Source organism: Physcomitrium patens, chromosome 19 (assembly GCF_059467195.1).
Source record: "Physcomitrium patens ecotype Gransden chromosome 19, ASM5946719v1, whole genome shotgun sequence".
Lineage (NCBI taxonomy): Eukaryota > Viridiplantae > Streptophyta > Bryopsida > Funariales > Funariaceae > Physcomitrium > Physcomitrium patens.
The window spans coordinates 12,023,200-12,043,921 of NC_143428.1; positions in this window are offsets into that span (position 1 = coordinate 12,023,200).

A 20,722-nucleotide genomic window follows, 5' to 3' on the forward strand; every position below is an offset into this window, starting at 1 on the left:
ACCAGTGTCAGCACCTTTGCAGAGAGAACGAAATTTGTTGGCACAGAATCACAATGTAGCGGATGTAATACACGAAATTGGAGAATCAAGTCGTACAGTGGTTCAAGGGGTAGCTCCGGTTATCGAAGCGAGACGGATTCCAAGTGGTCTTGCGGTGGAAGAGGAGAATCAAGTCCCATTATTGATAGATATCAACCAGTTGGCGTTTCCAGAGGGTCGATTCCCTGAAGGAGTATCTCTTAAAAATGCCGTATTGAAGCACATTTCGCAAATACATTGTATGGTACGAGCATTGGATGTCGAAGACAGAAGTAAACGGGATTGGGAGGACAGTAAAAAAAGGATATCGGATCAAAATCAAAAAATCAGGGAGCAAGAACTGAGGATTCAAGAAATTGAAGAAGTCAAGTTGGTCCTGGAGCGGAAATTGGTTCTCCAATATGAGGCTTGGACAAAGGAAAAAGAACAGATTTCACGGATTGTAGAAGGACAACGGGACGAATTGATTCAGAATAGGAAGTCATGGGATTTGGAACGGGAGAAGTTCAAATGCCAGTTGCAAGCGGAAGTGGACAAGACAGAGTTATTGGCGACAGAGAAAGCGTTATTGTGTGACCAATTGAGATGTGAAACGGGGAAAATGAGGTCTGAAATTGAAGTTTTACAAAATGAGGTGTCAAAACTGACGGAAGAGTTAACTGTGAGGAGCCAATCTCAAGTGTCGATTAAAGATGTCCCAGAAGGGATGAGTCCGCAGCAACATCAGTTGGAACTTCGCGATGCCTAGATCCTGAAACTGGAAGCTCAGATCCGTGAATTGGGAGAATACAATGAAGATCTTTCAGCCCAGTTGAGAAAGGAGTCGCTTGAAATATTGGAAGAGGATGAAGACGTACCACTAGAGCCAGAATCGGTGGAACCAATAATGGATAATGTAGTAATTGATCAATTGGATATATCAAATAAATAGAAATTTTGGAGAAGTTTTTTTTTTTTTTTTTTTTTTAGTTATGTATCGGTTCTATGTTTGCGAGGACGCTGCACAGATGGGAGTGGGGCTATGTAGAATAAGTAGTTATTTGTTGAATTGTAGATACTTAGTTCATAGTGTAAACAGGGATAGATGACTGTTGAAAAGGTAGTTCAGTAGGTAAAATGGATGAATAGTTAGGAAAAGTAGTTTTCATTAGAGATGTAGCAGTTGGTATCTCGTGGTAGCATAAGGAGGATGGGAGAGAGGAAGTAGGGGCCATTACTGTGATAGTGTGAGCCGGGGTAAGCTTGGTGCTACCTCTTTTCTTTTGTTGTTATGTTCTTTGAAATAAGAGTATTGAGAGTTTCTGAATATTGTGAAGTGAATCATGGAATGAAAGTGTGAATGGAATTATATGTTATTGAATGAGAAGAAGAGAGATTGAATGCTGAAATCTGAATGTAGTTCAGCAGAGAGAATGAGTCTGTGTTTGTGTGAAACACTGTAATGTGAAGGCAGTTAATGGTGAAGAACTCCAGAATTTGGATTATAGTATGATTATGTCCTGTCATTTAGGATAGTGCGGGATTACATGTTGTTGTTATCAGTGATGGTGGAGTATTATTAGGAAGTGGAAAGCATTGTAGTGTTTCCTGGATGTTTTAAGTAGTGCGGAATACAGTTAATTGTGTGACCCTAACGTGTAAGCTCATGCGGTATTCTTTCCCTGTGTTCGAATTCTCCTATACAGGTTTACTCTGATTAGATAAGTTAGAGTAAGTAAAACGACAATCACACCTACCCTCCTTGAAATATACAATATCATCCTTGATTGCAACCTTATAGCTATCACAATCACGATGCTTGTGGTTTCGATTGTCACACCACATACATCTCTCCACAAATCCTTTTGACCTTTCAACTATCCTTGATGAGCTTACTATTTGGGATTTCTTCAATTCAGTCATTTCCACCTTCAAATCATGTATGCCCTTGATTAATTCTTTAAGAGTATCATTCTTCATAATCTTTATTTTTTTTTGAGGTGGCTCTAGATTTTGAAATGCAGGCACTGGTTCCAACCTTGATATTACACCATGAACCTTAATCTTTTGTTGTTTAGCCAAAAGTCCCACTGTCTCTTTTACTAGCTTTCAATTATTTGTAAAACCACTCTCAAATGTCTTATCTGCTAGGTGAAAGAGTAACTTATCTTCCAAGTGTTCATCAGCTGATTACAAGAATAATCCAATTTTCCTTGTTTCCAATAGCTGCCTCTCTTGCTGTGGCAATTGACCAAACTTTGTTTCAAACTCCCTGATTAATTCATTTGGAGCCATTTGATTCCTAGGTCATTGCTCAATCCACTCCAAAAAAGTCACCTTGGTCATTCTTTCTGAATCCTCCTCAAAAAATTCATCTTTCAACAGTTCTTCAAATTTCTTCCATGACATAACCTTTGCATGCAACTCTTGCACTCTCTTCCTTATTTTTGATATCACTGCCAAATCAAAGGTAGTAATCATCTTCATTTTTGGAACTTGATGCACCTCCGTTTTACATGTATAAATCCTTAAGAACTTGGTGATATTCGTTCCATCAAATCTCCCAATCTTGTCCACTACAACTTGTAAGCCTTAGTGGTGCTCCTATCTTCTCCATGCACCTGTTGCCTTTCCTATATAAATTGAGCAAATATCCTGAATAAATCATAGGCACCTACACCTCTTGGTAATCCAAACCCTGGATTTTTATCCCCCATTTTAACTTATTGAGGAAATTAGTGCCTTAAGGCTCTCTCAGTGGAAGCACCAAGATGTTCAAGTAGAGAGGTTTTGCCTCAAGAAAGCGTTGGGCTTCTGGCTGTCACTAATTACTCAATCAAGCTTAAAATAAGGAAACCCTAATTTTATATATATAAGTTCTCCTTTTGGGACAATTACACCAAATACTTAAGTCTTAAATAACCAACAACATCCAAAATATGGTAGAAGTACTCTAAAACCTTGTATATCCTTGTGTGGAAATTCTCCCGAACCTCAACACCTCATAACTCTTGATCCAACTGTCCAAATAAGATCAAAATTTACATGAAGTACTGATATGTTGTTGTTAATTTCTACAACAAATTTCAACCGCAAATTCTTTGCGGATCTTGAGATATCTTCAAAACCCTAACAGTCGCTTCAAACCCTAATCTTTATATACCCGCGTGCAATTTTCTTCATATCTCACAAATCATAAGTCCAAATGCCACGAAACTTGTATAGATAGCTTTTTAACACAAATTTTTACATTCTCCCAAAGTTTGAGCCAAAATTTCGTTCGAAAACTCACTTATGGCTCCTAACACTACTTTGAACAAAACCGCTCACTTACTGCCTTTGATTTGAATGCGCTGTCTTTAACTTCCTATAACTCCTTCACATAAACTCCAAATGCAAAATTTCCTTCGCAAAAGATGTATGTCTTAAAGTTGCCCTTCCAGCCGCACCTTCCGATCTCCAAAAGCTTCCGTAAGACTCCTCTTAAACTCAAAAGAGTAACAGTAGGTCTCAAATTGACACCTTAACTTCAAACGGCTATAACTTATTCACCCTAACTCCAAACCCTATAAAATTTGCACAAAAATTGTAGCCAAAACCCTAAACTTTACAATCCTTGCCTCTGATTTCCTAAAGGCCTCTTTGAAGTCGCCGAAACCCTTCTCAAGGTCGCGGGCAGCCTCCTAAAAGCTCATTGGGCATGGATTTCGACTAATGGGGATGAAGATCCTTATTTCTACCTTCATCCAACCATGCCTTGGTTTCATCCCTCCCAATTAACCTCCTATTAGTTTAAATCTTCATCTTTAGGCCGCTATCTCCTCTCAAGGCTTCATACTTAACATTAAGGTTCTATAACTTTTATATACTATAATCAAACTAAGTAAGGAAAACAAAATAAAGTTTTTTTTTTAACAACTCTTTTTAATTTAATCTATTATCCACTCTAACATACATTCAGATTTATTAACATTTAATGTGTTTTAACTAATTTTTACATACTATAAGCATTTACACTACGACACCGTTAGTTCCAATTTTGGCACAAGTACCGTTCAAAAAATAGGGTATTGATTTTGTTGGTCCCATCGCATCAACGTCAAAACTTGGCCAAAAGTGATATATTTTAGTCTCCACGGACTATGTAACAAAATGGGTAGAAGCTATTGCTACCCGCCATGATAATGCCAGTACGGTAGCTATTTTTCTATATGAGAATATTATAATTCGATTTGGATGTTTGAAGGAATTGGTTAGTGATCGTCGCATCTATTTCCTCAATGCTACTATAGCTGCCTTAATAAACACATATGAGATTAAGCATCAGAAAACCACTCTATATCATCCTCGTGCTAATGGGTAAACGGAAAAGAACAATGGAATTTTGTACAAGGTCTTGACTAAGACAATTTCGGAGGCGTATACCGATTGGGAGACCAAACTCTTTGCAGCTTTGTGGGCATATCGCATCGTATTTAAAGTAACTACCAATTCTACTCCGTTTCAACTAGTTTACGATCAAGAAGTAATTTTATCCATCAAATTGGAGGTTCAAAGTTTACGGATTGCTTTAGATGAACGAGTCAATGACAAAGACTCATTACATTCTCGTTTGACAAAATTAGAAGAATTGGATGAAATATAGGCTACAGCTCTTTTCAACATAGAAGTGATTCAAAAGAGGAAGAATTACTATGATAGTAAACTGCATCCGAAGATTTTTATGCCGAATGATTTGATATTACTGTATAATAGTGGATTTAATCATTTTTCAAAAAAAATTCAAGTTTGCCAGCATAGGCCGTATCGTGTGGTTGAAGGTTTTTTCAATGAGTCTATTCAATTGGAAGATTTCATGAGCCATCGCTTCAGTACCCACATTAACGAGAACCGATTATGGTTATACAATACATAAAATCTAAGACGGATTTTTTTTTTTTTTTTTTTTTTTGAGGGGTGACTTTGAATGGACACAGGTTAGACTAAGTATGGTATAAGTGCATTAGGATGTAGAGGCGGCTGAAAAGATAGTTAATAATTATTAATGTGTCAGATGGGACAAAGGTGACAAACGGACAGTATGGATAACATGTTGTCATGATCATAGGTAGTAAGAGAATAGGAGTGGAGAACCAGTTAGAGGTCATTCTGTGTTGTCATTCTTGGTTGTTTTTTTTGAGATTGCTATTTCTTGAATTTCTTACCTTTTTGAGTGTAATAGTTCTAGTTAACAATTTGAGAGAGGGAGCGTCATGGCAATTGAAAGTATAAAGTGAACTACAGATAAAGAGGACAGTGGCCAAAATAAAAATGCTAGACGTGCATTAAAATCACCTTTTCTGATAATCATTACTAATATGGCACTAATGAAGTTAGATACCTGCTGGACATCGAAAAAAATAAAAGACTTTCAGAATGCACAGTTGTTCCAATTTTTGCACCTGTCAGATCGCTTACCATCAATTAATGTGTCATTAATGGAGGAATATATCACGAACTTTAACCCAGAGGATGGATTGAGTGTTGTACAAGGATGAATTATAGAGATTGATGAAACAATCTTGGAAAAGGTGTTGTATCTTCCCATTGGAGAGCTAGCGGTAGGAGCTGATGACTCAAGTGACTTCAGTCCAAGAAGATATTTCAAGGGAGGTATGTCGGCCTTTGAGAGGAGTCAAGGTTGGCGGACTATTGAGGCAATTTCACTAGAACTCGTGGAATGGTTCCGTTTTGTGGTGAGGTAGTTAGAATTATATCGACACCCCACATATATGTCCAAAAGGTTATTGTATGCAGTGGTAGGAGCGCTAGAAGGGATGGTGTTCAATTGGGCAGCATACGTAGCCACTCATATTCATGCAGAGATAGGAGCCAAGTGGAAATTAGAGAAATTCACTTATTTGCTTTGTTCCAATTATGTGTATGCTATGATCGTGCACACATTGCATCAAACACCACTAGTAGAAGAAAGTCTTGTACTAGTGCTAGTGCCTCTGTAGAGAGAATGAAATTCATTGGCACAAACTGTCAATACAGCGGATATAATATACGAAATTGGAGAGTCAAGTCGTACAGTGGTACAAGGGGTCATTCCAGTTATTGAAACAGAATGGGTTCCAATTTGTTTAGCAGTGGAGGAGGAAAATGAAACCCCAATTTCGATGAATATTAATCAGTTAGCATTTCTACAGGGTCAATTGCACGAAGGAATACATCTTAAGAATGCTTTATTGAAGTACATTTCACAAATACATTGTATGGTACAAGGATTGGATGTAGAGGGTGATAGCAAATGAGATTTAGAAGATAGTAAGAATATGATATCAGAGCAAAACCAAAGAATTAAAGAGCAAGAATGGACGATAAAAGAAATTAGAGAATCCAAGTTGGTATTGGAGCAAAAATGGATTCACCAATATGAGTCTTAGACGAAAGAAAAAGAACACATCTTATGGATTGTGAAAGGACAACTGGACGAATTGATCCAGAATCCCAAGACATGGAATTTGGAATGGGAGAAACCCAAATGCTAGTTGCAAGCAGAAGAGACAAGGTAGAGTTATTGACAAAAGAGAAAGAAACATTGAGTAACTAATCCTTATGTAAAACAGAGAAGTTGAGGTTTGAAATTGAAGTTTTACAAGCTGAGGTGGCAAACTTGACGGAAGAGTTAACAGTGAGAAGTCAATCACAAGTATCAATTGAAGATGTTCCTGAATGAATGAGTTAGCAACAGCATCAATTGAAACTTCGAGATGCCTAGATCTTGAAACTGGAGGCTCAAGTCCATGAATTAGATGAGTATAATGAAGATCTATCAAACCAGTTGAGAAAGGAGCCTATGGACTGATTGGAGGAGGAAGAAAATTTGAATTTAGAACCAAAATCGGTAGAATCTACATTTGATAATACAGCAAATGATTAATTGGGTGGGCTAGAGGAACTAGTAATTTTATAGAATTTTGTTAAGTAGTTTTTAGATAGGTATCTATTGTATATTTGCGAGGATGCTGCATAGTAGGAGTGGGCTATGTAGAATAGATATTAATTCGTTTTTGTAAGAAATTAAAAAAATAAACTAATAGTCTATAGAATAGTCAGTTTAGGAGAATAGATGGTTGATTTAGTTATTAAAAAAAGTTTATTACAGGATTACGGTTAGGATCTAGAAATCAATAGCAACTATATAGGAGTTGTAGAAGTTTGTTAGAGGGCCAGACTATGATAGTCATGAGCCGGGGTTAAGCTTGGTGATACCTCTTTGTTTTTTTGGTTATCCTGGTTGTTGAAGAGTAATGGATAGTTTTTGAATACTGAGAAGTGAGTTTGTGGAATAAATCAAAGATTGATTTATGAGTTATTGATTATGTAATTGGAATATTATGCGATTGAATTATATGAGAAGTTATTGGAAGATTGATTATGGATGGAAGATTATGATTGTTGTTTATTGAGAGTTGTGTGTGTTTTCGACAGAGGAAGTTTGTGATTACAAAAATTTTGTGAATCAAGATTGGTTGGAGTAAAGTCTATTATTCTTGGTATTAGATGGAATTTATGAGTTTTGAGCAGTCTATTAAGAGTGCAAGATTGCACACTGTTGTTATCACTTGATGAAGGAGTATTATTACTAGAAAGAAATATTGTAGTGTTAATTGGTGTTTTAGTGGTTTGAAATACAATTAATTGTGTGACCCTAATATGTAAAACTCATGCGCTTAGTCTTTTCCTATGTTTGAATTCCTCTATATAGGTTTATTCTGAAAAGAATTTGTAGAATAAGTACAACGATAATTACATTGGTATAGTAGCTTCTAGCAGTTGCCTACGAGATGCAGTTAGTAGAGGTCTAGTCTCTTGCCTTACTACCACCTTATCCCTCCGATACTCTCTTTTAACAAGTATGTCTACAGCTTCAGAGACTTTCTTCCAATTAGTAGTAAGTCTGTTGTCATCTATATTATCCTCCAATAGTAATTCCAACTCCCTTTGTAAATCATTGCCAGCTCATTGAAGAAATAACTTCACTTTATCATTTTCAAGTGTAAGCTTTTCCACTCGAGACAATTGAAAAAATTGTCTTTCAAATTCTCAGAATAACTCTATTACAATCAAGCCCTTGTTGGATTTATTGACCCTTTCCATAAACGATTTTCTTGTCATCTTTTCTACATCTTCCAAAGAATATTCTTCTTTTAGCTGAAGGTTAAAATCCTCCCAATTTTCTCCATGAGTTTTAATAATTTCTTTTATATACTCACAAAGCTTTGGTACAACTACAAGCTCAAATATTAGCATCATATCTTTCTCCAATACTTTATTGAGCTCCATTTCCTGAGAATAATACTTAAGATACTTGAAAATATTTCTTCTATCAAATTGATCTAATAAACCAACAACAGATTGCAAGGCTTTAGTAGCCATTGCTTCCTTGAGTTCCATTGCTTGCTGTTGTTGCTTTAAAAGTACAAATGCTAAAAATATTTGAGTTGTAGCAAGATCAAGTTGTAATAGAGATTTTGTAGTACAATTCTTAATACTACTTCCTTGCCCTCCTTCTATAATAGAAAGCCAAAAATATTTGTTCGAAACTCTCTACCCCAAAAAATTTCACGTTGTCGTACTGTAAATGCTTACAGTATGTAAAAATTAGTTAAAACATATTATATGTTAATAAATCTACATGTGTGTTAGAGTGGCTAGTAGATTAAATTAAAAGGAGTTGGTATAAGAAACTTTATTTTGTTTCTTTACTTGTTTTGATTTTGACATTAAAATATATATATATAGGATCTAAATATTTAGTATGAAGCCTTGGGAGAAGTTGCAAGCCTAAGGATGAAAATCTAAACTAGTAGGAGGCTAATTGGAAGGGATGAAAGCAAGGCATGGTCGGATGAAGGCAAGGAATGAGGAACTTTATCCCTATTAGTCGAATACCATGCCCAATGGGCTTTGAAGAGGCTACTCGTGACCTTAAGAAGGGTTTCGGCGACTTCAGAGAGAGCATTTGGAGATTTCAAGCTAAGATTGTAAGTTTTAGGATTTTGGATACAATTTTTGTACAAAAATTAGAAGATTTGGAGTTAAGGTGAAGAAGTTATAGCCGTTTGAAGTTAAGGTATTTATTTAAGACATATTGTTACACTTTTGAGGATACGGTGAGTTTTACAGCAGCTTTTGAAGATCAAAAGGTGCAACTAGAATGGTGATTTTAAGGCCTATATCTTTTATGAGAGAATTTTTGTTTTTAGAATTCATATGAAGGAGTTGTAAGGAGTTGAAGGCAGAACTTCCAAATCAAAAGCAGTAAGTAAGTGGTTTTGTTTGTAGTAATGATTGGAGCCATAACATGAGTTTTTGGACAAATGTTTGGCTCAAACTTTTTGAAAAATGTAACATTTTGTGTGAAGAAGCTATAGATATAAATTTTATTGCATTTGAGCTTATATTTTGTGAGATATGAAGAAAATTGCACGTGGATGTATAAAGACATGGGTTTGAAGTGATTGTTAGGGTTTTCAAGTTATCTCAAGATCTACAATAAATTTGTAGTTGAAAATTGTTGTAGAACTTAATCAAAATATATCAGTACTTCATGAAAAATTTGAATTTGTTTGGACAGTCGGATTAGGAGATATGATGTGTTGAAGTTTGGAAAAATCTCTTAATAAGAATAAACAAGGTTTTCGAAGATTTTATCATATTTTGGAAGTTGTCGGTTACTTGAGGATTGTATATTTGGTGTAATTACTCAAAAAGGGAAAAATTATATATAAACTTAGGGCTTCTCTTATTTTCAAGCTTGATTGAATAATTAGTGACAATCAGAAGCCCAACGTTTTTTTTGAGGCAAACTCTCTCTACACCGACAATGTCGGGTTTACTAGGTCTGTTGTATGGTGTGATTTGCTATTTGGAAATATATTAGATATCTAATTATAAAAAGTGTAGCTTAAACCTTTATATGAATCTTGTATTAGCTTCCAAAACTCCTTTATTTTGTATAAAACTCTAAATATAATAAAATCCCTTCAAAACATATTTTTCTTGCAAAGAGGTTTCTTTTTTTGAATTTTAGAAATTTATAACTCTTGATCTAACCATTCAATTTGTGTCAAATTTATAGGATAGGTAGAATTCATCCTTAACTTTTATCTTAAACAAAACCAACCACAAATTCACTCCCGACCTTCTAACATCTAAGAAACACTAAAAGACACTCTAAACCCTAATTTACAAGCACCCGAGCACTATTTTCTTAATATCTTAATAATCCAATACTCAAATATCATCAAACTTATGTATAAAGTTTATTAACATGAATTTACAAATTTTCTGAAATTTTGAGCCAAAACCTTGTCAAATTGCTCAAGATATAGCTTAAGAGACAACCACTAGTAAATCGGGTCACTTACTACCCTTAAATTGCATGTGCTGACTTCAAAATCCAATAACTCCTTCATCCAAACTTGGAATCCAACAAGTAGTATGCAAAAAGTGTAGCTACAAAAGTACTCTCTCTAGTCGCAATCGCCAATCCTCAATTTCTGTCCGTACGCATGCGTTTTGTCAAAATGAGTGACAATAGCTCTCTAATCAACACCTTAACTTTGAGTGCTTGTATCTCCTTCAAATAAACTCCAAATCATACAAAATTTGTACCAAAATCATAGCGAAAAACCTAAATCTATTGACCCTAGCCTTCAAAGCTCAAATGGTTTCGAGAAACTAACCCTAATCTCTAATATGGCTTCGGACAGCCTCCTCAAAGCCCATTGGTCATGATTTTTGTCCAGTAGGAATGGAGATTTTTATCATCCATCTCCATTCATTTATATTGGTGCCTTATTTACTCCCTTTGCTACCAAAATCCTTCTTCAATCCTTTTTCTTATAAGATTTACATAATTTATGCTCTAAACACCAAATAAAAGAACCAAAATAAGTTTCTAAAGGTCACCAATGTCTAACAAAGGTGGCTCTAAATATTTAGAAGTTAATATCAACCAAAACCAATCTTAAAAGCCACTATCAAAAGGAAATTAAAGTTATACAAATTCTATAGTAATCTATTTAAACAACCTCTTCTCAAGATAATAACCAAATTAAATATTCTACAACCAACTAAAATCTACTAACATGGCTTTCACTATGTTACGTAGTAAATTATATATTAAATAAATAATTATATTATTTTCATATAGTAGCCAAACTACAATACGACATCCACCCCTTCTAAACCTGTGTATTCTCCGGTAAGTACTTAAAAGAATGAAAATTGTGATCGACGTCATATCACCTTTTCAATATTATCTTCTTTTGATCCATGTCTTTTACTTCTTCATTTGTAAAGAAATATATATCTTCTCTAATACCTTCACAAATTCCTTATTGCCTTAATCAATGCCGCATATCAATTTTGTCCTTGTATTTCGAGCTTATTTCTTCCAAAAATCTTTTGAACATGTCTCCATATATATACTTACTATTAAAGCATCTTTTTCAAGTACATCCACTCTTTTTAGGTCTTTTTTAGATTTTTGCATACCTCTTTTTTTCCATTTTTGTAAATCATTAAGCAGGGTATATACAACAATTCCATTCTTAGATAATTTTATATTACCTATATATAAGATATTATTCCCTCCATGCGAGAGTACCTTCTTTGGTATAACACTACATTCTTGCTCTATAGTGGTACCTTGCACTTTTCACTTACCTCTTCACTTATCCTTAGTAATGAACCACTGTGTAGATAATCCCAATTGTGCTCATGGTTAGTAAGTACTGTTAGAAATTGCACTGCCTTTTTTCCATCTTCACTTCTAATATGGGCACATGCTGATCCGACATCCAAAACCTTGGTCTCCTTCCTCCCGACTATAATATATAGTTGAGCAAGAATCATTGGGTATGAAGTAGTGTCTTGAACAAAAAAAACTTGTTCTGTGATCACATCTCCAACATTTATAAATATAAAGATCTCTTCATGTATTATTTGATGCCCAAATCATCCAACCATGGTTAATATCAATGGGCCACCTTTCACGTTTATAGACTTCTTTTGACATAATATTAATTTCAAATCCATGCTCAATGAGAGCAATTATTAGTTCTACCAAGTCTTCCATTTTTACTAAAGTCTCTGTGGTGGCTCTTGCTCAATGTCCCTTCGTATAGTATCCAGGGTCCTTGTCATCATCCTTGTATTCATCCAAATAAAATTGTCCCTTTTTATTAATACAACATTCAGCCAATTCATGTTTCTCTTCTTCAGTCAAGATTGTATCCAAAGCACTAGATACAACAGATTCTCCTGTCAACTACTTCTTTCACTTAATGGTGTCGATGATGACTTTATGAAAATATTTCTTTGCAATGCCCAAAATTTCTCGTAGAGTAAATTTAATTTTGGCATTTAATACTCTTTCTTCTAACACTCCTTTTAAATTTGTCGCTGCCTCAATATCTGATTGTAGCTTATAAGTAACATGCTTATTCTTTCCTTTGTCTTTATCAACCTCCATCCTTTCTTCTCATTTCTCTTTTGGCAATGGTGCTTTTCCAGGGTGCGATGTGGATGGCCCAACCTTGGATAGTCTATTAGCCTGTGATATAGGTATTTCTTTATTTTGTATTGATTCTGCATGCCTTTGAGATCTCTTCTTGTTGGTCGGCTCTTTAAAATTTTCTTCAATTTCATTTCTTCTCATTTTTACCTCCATTAGAGCTTTATATTAGAACTTTGTGAAATAAGCATGTACAGACATAGTATCTACAGGGTCATCCCATCTTGTGGCATTTCTAATTATTGTGGTTGTATTAAGTAATTTTTGCCTTGTTGTTTTTTCTTTATTCATGTTGATAATAGCATGATTCTATAGATCCCATGTATTTACATGTTTGTTTAAAACATCCTCCTTCTACCTCCTAGCCTCAATGCCATAAGTAATAGCTTTTCTTGATGCCATAGTCTGTTGAGATAAATGTTCTTTCAAATCCTTCTTCATCTCTCCTGTAGAATAGGTAAATAAACTTTGTGGTAAGGTTCTGGTTGGTTATTGATAACCTTGAGAATTAGACTAATGGCTAGGCACTTTAGTTGGTAACAGTAGGTTGTTAGTGGAATAAATGCTTAAGAATTCAAAGGGTCATAACCTTTGGAATCTGCTGGCCGACTCATGATCTTTTTGATGGGATAAATATGTTGAGGAAATAGAGATCAAAGCCAGACTGTGAGAGTCTTAAGCCGAAAGCCAAATTGTGAGAGTCTTAAGCCAAAAGCCAGATTGTGAGAGTCATAAGCCGAGAGCCTAACTGTGAGAGTCGTAAGCCGAGAGCCAGACTGTGAGATTCATAAGCCGAGAGCCCGATTGTAAGAGTTGTAAGCTGGGGTATGCTTGGTGCTACGTCTTTGTTTTCTTTGCTTTTATTATTTGCTTACGAAGAATTGTGATTAAGAGAAATATTGTTGAATTGATAGTTATAGAATAGATTATATATTGAATCAAGATGGAAGTAGTAAGCCTCACTGTTTTGTAGTTTGATACTTGATTTCAGATAGCCAAAGTATAGTCAATTGTGACATTAACAGACCCAATTCATATAATCAGACTTTCCCCATGTTCGAATCTACCTCTATTAGTTCAATAGCTTTGGTATATTGAAGCTTGAAAACAATAAGAACAACATTTTGGTGCCATTGCTATGGAAATGATAATAGTATGAAATGTTAGAAATTGATTGTATTGGAGATGGAATTATATGTTGAATGAGAACGTGAAAAGAACCAGTTTTAGGATTACAAATATGTGAGTTATAATTTAAGGCAGTATTAATTTTGTAAGGAAGAATGAAAGTTTATGAGTGATAATCACAGGGAGGGAGGATTATCAAAGAATTCATCGACAAGCAAAACAAAGACAAGAGTAATTACGCATAAGAAATATCCTACGGGAACAACAAAAAGGAATTGCAGGTCCAAAAAAAACCAAAGGAAGAAAAATTCAAATTCAAATAGTAAGGAGACCAGTGATAACACCAATGACCGCAAGAGTGCCAGAAGTACCAATTGCAGTACAAATGGGAGCAGTAGGAGACCAAACTACAAGTGTGGCACCATTACCTATTGTTAATGGTTGGCCGAGCTCTGATCCTGATCACCATATATTTCAATTTTTGAGAGCCTATCTGGCTAATAATGATAGAACTGAAGACATTTGGTTGAGATGGTTGCCAACAACTATAAAAGATACAGCTTTTGAATAGTATATTCGGCAACCAATGGGTAGATTTTCCAATTGAAAGGCCTTGAAGAATGCCTTCTTAATCCATTTTAGACCAATTGGATTTAATGATCGACTTTGAGAAAGTTTTATGAATAGCAAGATGTTTGCGGGAGAATCAATAGAATCCTATTATGGCTAGATCACGGAAATACTTCGTAAATGGTCAAATAATCAAATGCCAGATGCGTTTATATTGTCAATATTAATCAATGGTTTGCATCCACTAGAATTAAAAATATTTGTAAAAAAAACTTGACCAGCAACGATAGAGGCATCGTTGGCACGAACAAAGGTGTGGAAAGAATGTCATTATGACCAATTATTAACAGTGGAGGCCACGATGATTTCAAGTTTAAGAAGCCAACAAATACAATCGGAAAATGTTTCGATGGATAATTATCTATAAATGGCTGCATCCAACATGAAGAATGTTATGTTGTAAAAATCAATTAATGCTACACCACTCCAAGCAATAGTGCCAATAACAATCACACCTTATTGTACATCTCCAACTTATCAATAATTGGAATTGCTCACAAATGCGACTATTAAAGATCCAAATAAAGCCTTGTTATTAAATCTAACAAAGAAGATGGAAGAATTGACCGTGAATTTGGCTAAAGATAAGGAGAAACGACATAAGCCTTCTTATATGAGACCTAATGTATGGTGTAATAATTAAAAGAGACAAGGTCATTTTGATACGGAATGTCCATCACCTAGACAAACAAGTGTTCAATGTACATTTTGTAGAGGAAAACATCCTACCCAAAAGTGCTGGCATTTACAAAGGCAACAACAATTCAGTAATCAGACCATCATTCCACCGACTCAATGGGAAGTCAATCAAGTTCAAATGAGAAATATGTATGGATGGAATGGAAATTGATCTTATCGATAAAATCGAGCATTCAATAACTTTCAAAGTTTCAATTTTAATTAGGGGTTTGCATCAAATCTCGAGAACTACAAGAAAGAGCATCAGAAGTATCAGCAATATGCTCCATCGATGTCATCGAACCAAGTATCCTCCATACCAATGGGACAACCAGGATCATTTTCTAATCCTACATGGAACAAGCCTAGTAGGTATATACTAGTGGAGACATCCAACATGCCAGATGGAGGTGCAAGAAGACCACTTTGTTGTTTCCATTGTAGACAGATTGATCATTATGCTAGTGAATGTTCCAATCCCAAAGCTAGTGACGATTATGTGCCAATGAGTGTAAATTATAAGCAGTCGGGACATACTTATCAGCAATGTAATGCTCCGTTGAATTTCAATAATCGAGATCAGCAGATCTAAAGCCAAGAAAAAATGGAGGAGATAAATCAAGGTCCTTAAGATTCACCAATTCATTGGGTAGAAGTAGTCTAAGTTATACTTACAAGAAGTCAACAAAAGAAGAAAGGATCAATTCAACATTTAGGTGATTCTAAAGCAAAGGGTCAATTGGACCCAATTACGGGGCCATCTAATCCACGTCCTGATATGGGCCTCTTACTCAGTATAAGACCTGAATCGATTGTGCACCCTACTAAGGTCCTGATTACGGAGGCTTCGGTTCCATTTCAAGCTGTTCTATTCTCTACACAATTTCGGAAAACGTCCTTTCCATTGAAAGATCCTCTCAAAGGCATGAATTCCAAGAATCCAATATCAACCCAATTGGAAGAATAATCTTATGTATTGAAAGAACCAATTTTATAAGGTCCGTCAAACTTAGTTCCAGTAGCTTTACTAATTTCTAATATAAAAAAAACCAATTTACCTACGTCGGTGTCTAGGATTGGGAAGAAAAAATGGACATTGGAAATTACCACTAATACAGAACTATATGATATTCTAAATGATTTGGGCACCATAAAGTCCACAATTCTATGAAGCAACTATTGGTGGTAGCACCTGGGTGCCAAACTATTTAAAATTCTTCACTAATTCGTCGCACATCTCGAAATAAAGAAATCCGAGAAATAAGTTTGAATTCCGATCTAGGTGCACGAACTATTGATGTCTCAATTGATATAGTATTATTATCGGGAGTGCAAATAGATAGAGGATCTAGTATAAATCTTATGAATGCTGGTACAATGGAGGAGCTGGATTTGGATTACTCATTGCCTACTACAGTAGTTTTGACAATAGCTGACTCTAGTCGAGTTAAACCTATGGATATTTTAAAGAGTATTGATACAATAATTATGGAGATTACCTACAAAATTGATTATATTATTTTTTGATTACGAAGCTCTATATTGTCATATCCAATTTTATTGGGGCAACCGTGGTTGTATCAAGTTAAAGCTCGAAATAACTGGGGCTGTGGTACATTGACAACTAGGAAAGGTAATGATAAAATTGTGCTTCAAATGTACCCTATATAATATCACAGAGAACTCAAGTTGCCAGTTTAGAATTCACGTCGGATTGTAAAGATGAGTCTACAGAAGAAGAAATTGATGCACCTGACCCAATTTATGTTGATACAAGACAAGTTTTTGAGCACACTAGAATGAACTAGCAATGCATAGGACTAGGAGAGTACTTAGTTCCTCTAGATGTTATTGACAATTCTGATCATATGATTGCATATTAGATGAATAGACAGGATGTTAATCACGTTAGTAATATGGAACTGGACTTGAAAAGTTTTAATGTGTCAGATTTTATGAAAGATTCTAGAATTGAGTAGAACATTATTCCAGAGACTCTTGAAATTCCATGATGTCAACCAATTAATTTAGGTACAAGAGAGGCTTTCAAAATCATTCAGATTTACGATAGTATAAAAGGTAAGGAAAAAGAAATTTGAGTGGATTATTTTTTAATGCATAAAACTACTTTTGCATGATTGTATGCGGATTTGAAAGGAATTCCAGCTGAAGTTTGTGAGCATCGAATTATATTGGAAGAGAATGCTATATCGGTACACTAAAGTCAACATCAACTTAATCCAAAATACTCACTTATAGTAAAAGAAGAACTGGATAAACTCTTAGAGGTTGGATTTATCTGTCTAGTTTCTTTCAGTGAATGGATTTCACTAATTGTTATAGCACCAAAAAAAAATAGAAAAGTTTGCATTTGTCAAGATTTCAAAAATTAAATGCGGCTACCAAGAAGGATTTTTTTTTTTATCATTCACGGATAGTATATTGGATGCCGTCACTGGACATGAATGTTATTCATTTCTTCATGGATTCTTCGGTTATAATCAAGTTAAGATTGCAAAAGAAGACCAGTTAAAAACTACTTTTATTATGGATTGGGGGACCTTTGCCTATAAGATTATGCTATTTGGGCTTTATAATGCACCAGCTATAGTTCAAAAGATAATGATGTAAGCGTTCTAAGATTATCTATAAATTTCAATGGAAATATTTCTAGATGATTTTTGTACATTTAGTATGAGAGCCAAGCATTTAGAATATCTAGGTCAATGTTTGAATCAATGTACCAAATATGAAATTTCTTTAAATTTGAAAAAGTACCAATTTGGTGTGCCTTCAGATAAATTATTGGATCATATAGTTTCGATGGTAGGCATTGCTACAGATCTGGATAAAATAAAGATTATAGTAGAATTAAAGCGACTAAATACTGTTACGGGTATTTAAGCATTTGTCGGCCATGTCACTTATTATCAGTGATTTATCTATATATTCGCAGCTATATGCCTTCTCTTGACAAATCTCTTGAAGAAACCATGAACCGATGGGACTAGTCCATTTTGGACAAAGGAATGTACAATTGCATTCGAAACATTGAAACAAAAATTGGTTTCAGCATGAATATTGGTGGCACCTTGTTAGACAAAACCATTCCAAGTTTTCTATGTTTGTCCAAGAAGATAATGTCAATTTAAAGTTTTGTCTTTAAATTTGTTTTCTATGTCAACCATGATGCTTTAAAATATATGATTAATAAGCCTCAATTGAATGGTCATATTGCACGATGGGTTCTATTCTTGCTAGTATTTGACTTTATTATTCAGGTAAGTCCAGGGAAATCACATTTCAATGCGGACTATTTATCTCGGTTATCCAACATATTGGATAATGAACCCATTAACGACGTACTATCCGATGCGAAACTGTTTGCAATAGATGTAATTACTTTGGAGCATAGTAAAATAATTCAATACTTGACATTTCAAACCTTCCCATCTAATTTCAATAAAAAGCTTAAACGACACTTAATATTAAAATGTGCACCTTATACAATGATTGGTGAAACTCTATATAAACAAGACAAGGATGGAATTTTGCGACGCTGTATTTATCACACTGAAGTGAGTACTATATTAGAAGGTTGTCAATTGGACAATTGTGGTGGACATTTTGCGGGAGATAGTACGGCTCGTAAAGCTTTATAGGCTGGTTATTGGTAGCCAATAATGTTTGCAGATGCCCACCAATTCATCCGTCATTGTGATCCATGTCAAAGAATGAGTTGACCTATTAGAACTTCAACAATGCCATTGGTACCAATTCTGGCTCAAGCGCCTTTTGAAAAATGGAGAATTGATTTTGTGGGATCAATTGTACCAACCTCAAGAAATAGACAAAAATGATATAGACTAGTAGCAACAAATTACATAACAAAATGGACTGAAGTCGTAGCTACAAAAATTGATAGTGCAAGTACGGTAGCAACTTTTTTGTATGAAAATATTATCACATGGTTTGGTTGTCCACGAGAATTGGTTAGTGATCAAAGAACTCATTTTATAAATAGCACAATTGAAGTACTTATAGCTAAATACGAGATAAAATATTGTATGACTACACCATATCACTTTAGAGTCAATGGACATATAGAAAAGATTAATGGAATTTTATGTAAAATATTAACAAAAATAATTTCAGGAGCGGGTACAGATCGAGACACTAAGTTGTTCGCAGCTTTGTGAGCATAGTGTACTACGTATAAAGTTGCTACCAATACTATTCCTTTTCAATTGGTTTATGGCCGAAAAGCAATATTACCTATTGAATTGGAAGTCCAAAGTTTACGAATTGCTGTAGATACTAGATTCGGAGATCAGAATTCATTACGGTACCATTTAGAAGAATTAGAAAAATTAGATGAAACTAGAGCCAATGCATTAATGATCATGGAAACTACACAAAAATGAAGGAAGACTTATTATGATAGTAAACTTAGACCAAAGGCTTTTATGCCAAATGATTTGGTACTTCTTAATGATAGTTAATTTAAAAAAAATTCAAGAAAATTTCAAGTTCATTGACATGGGTCTTATCGAGTTATTGATGGATTTCCAAATGGTTCAGTAAAATTGGAAAATTTTATGGGTACTAAATTTACAAAACGAATCAATGGCAATTAGCTTAAACTTTACTATACATAAATCCCGGACGAGTTTTTTGTTACAAAAGTGAGAACTGACTCAATTAATTGGACTATAGTAAGAAGTAGGAGGGGAGCTCTTGACAAGCATCATATTTTTTTTTGTGGTTAAGGAGAAGATGGTAAACATGGTATCTGACAAAGCAAGGATGGAGACCGATTGGAAGGAATGGCAAGAGCAGTTGCAGGTAGAGGTTGCGATGTTGCAGACTAAACTAGCCTCATTAGAGAACAAGGCCAATAATTGCGTGCAGACCAATACATTAGTTTCAACGACAACACCTTCGAAGATATACATTGCTATATCTTTATAAGTTAAATAATATTTACGAGGATGCTGCACAATTAGAAGAGGGGCAATGTAGAATAGATAAATAAACTTTATCATAAGTTACTGGTTGATTATTGATAACGTTGAGAATTAGACTGATGGTTAGGTAGTTTAGTTGGTAACAGTAGGTTGTTAGTGGAATAAATGGTTAAAAATTCAAAGGGTCATAACTTTTGGAATCCACTGGCCGACGGATCATCTTTTTGGTAGGATAAATAGATTGAGGAAAGAGAGATCAGAGCCAAACTATGAGAGTCGTAAGCCGAGAGTCAGACTATGAGAATCATAAGCCGAGAGCCAGACTGTGAGAGTCATAAGTTAACAGTAAGATTGTGAGAGTCGTAAGCTAAGAGCGAGACTATGAGAGTCATAAGCCGAGAGCCAGACTATGAGAGTCGTAAGCCGGGGTAAGCTTGGTGCTACCTCTTTGTTTTCTTTGCTTTTATTATTTGGTTATGAAGAATTGTGATTGAAAGAAGTATTGTTGAATTGATAGTCGTAGAATGGATTATGTGTTGAATCAAGATGGAAGTAGTAAGCCTTGGTATTTTGTAGTTTGATAATTGAATTCAGATAGCCAAAGTACAGTCAATTGTGACACTAACAGATCCAATTCATAAAACCAGTCTTTCCCTATATTTGAACCCACCTCTATTAGTTCAATAGCTTTGGTATACTGAAGCTTCAACACAACAAGAACAACACCTCC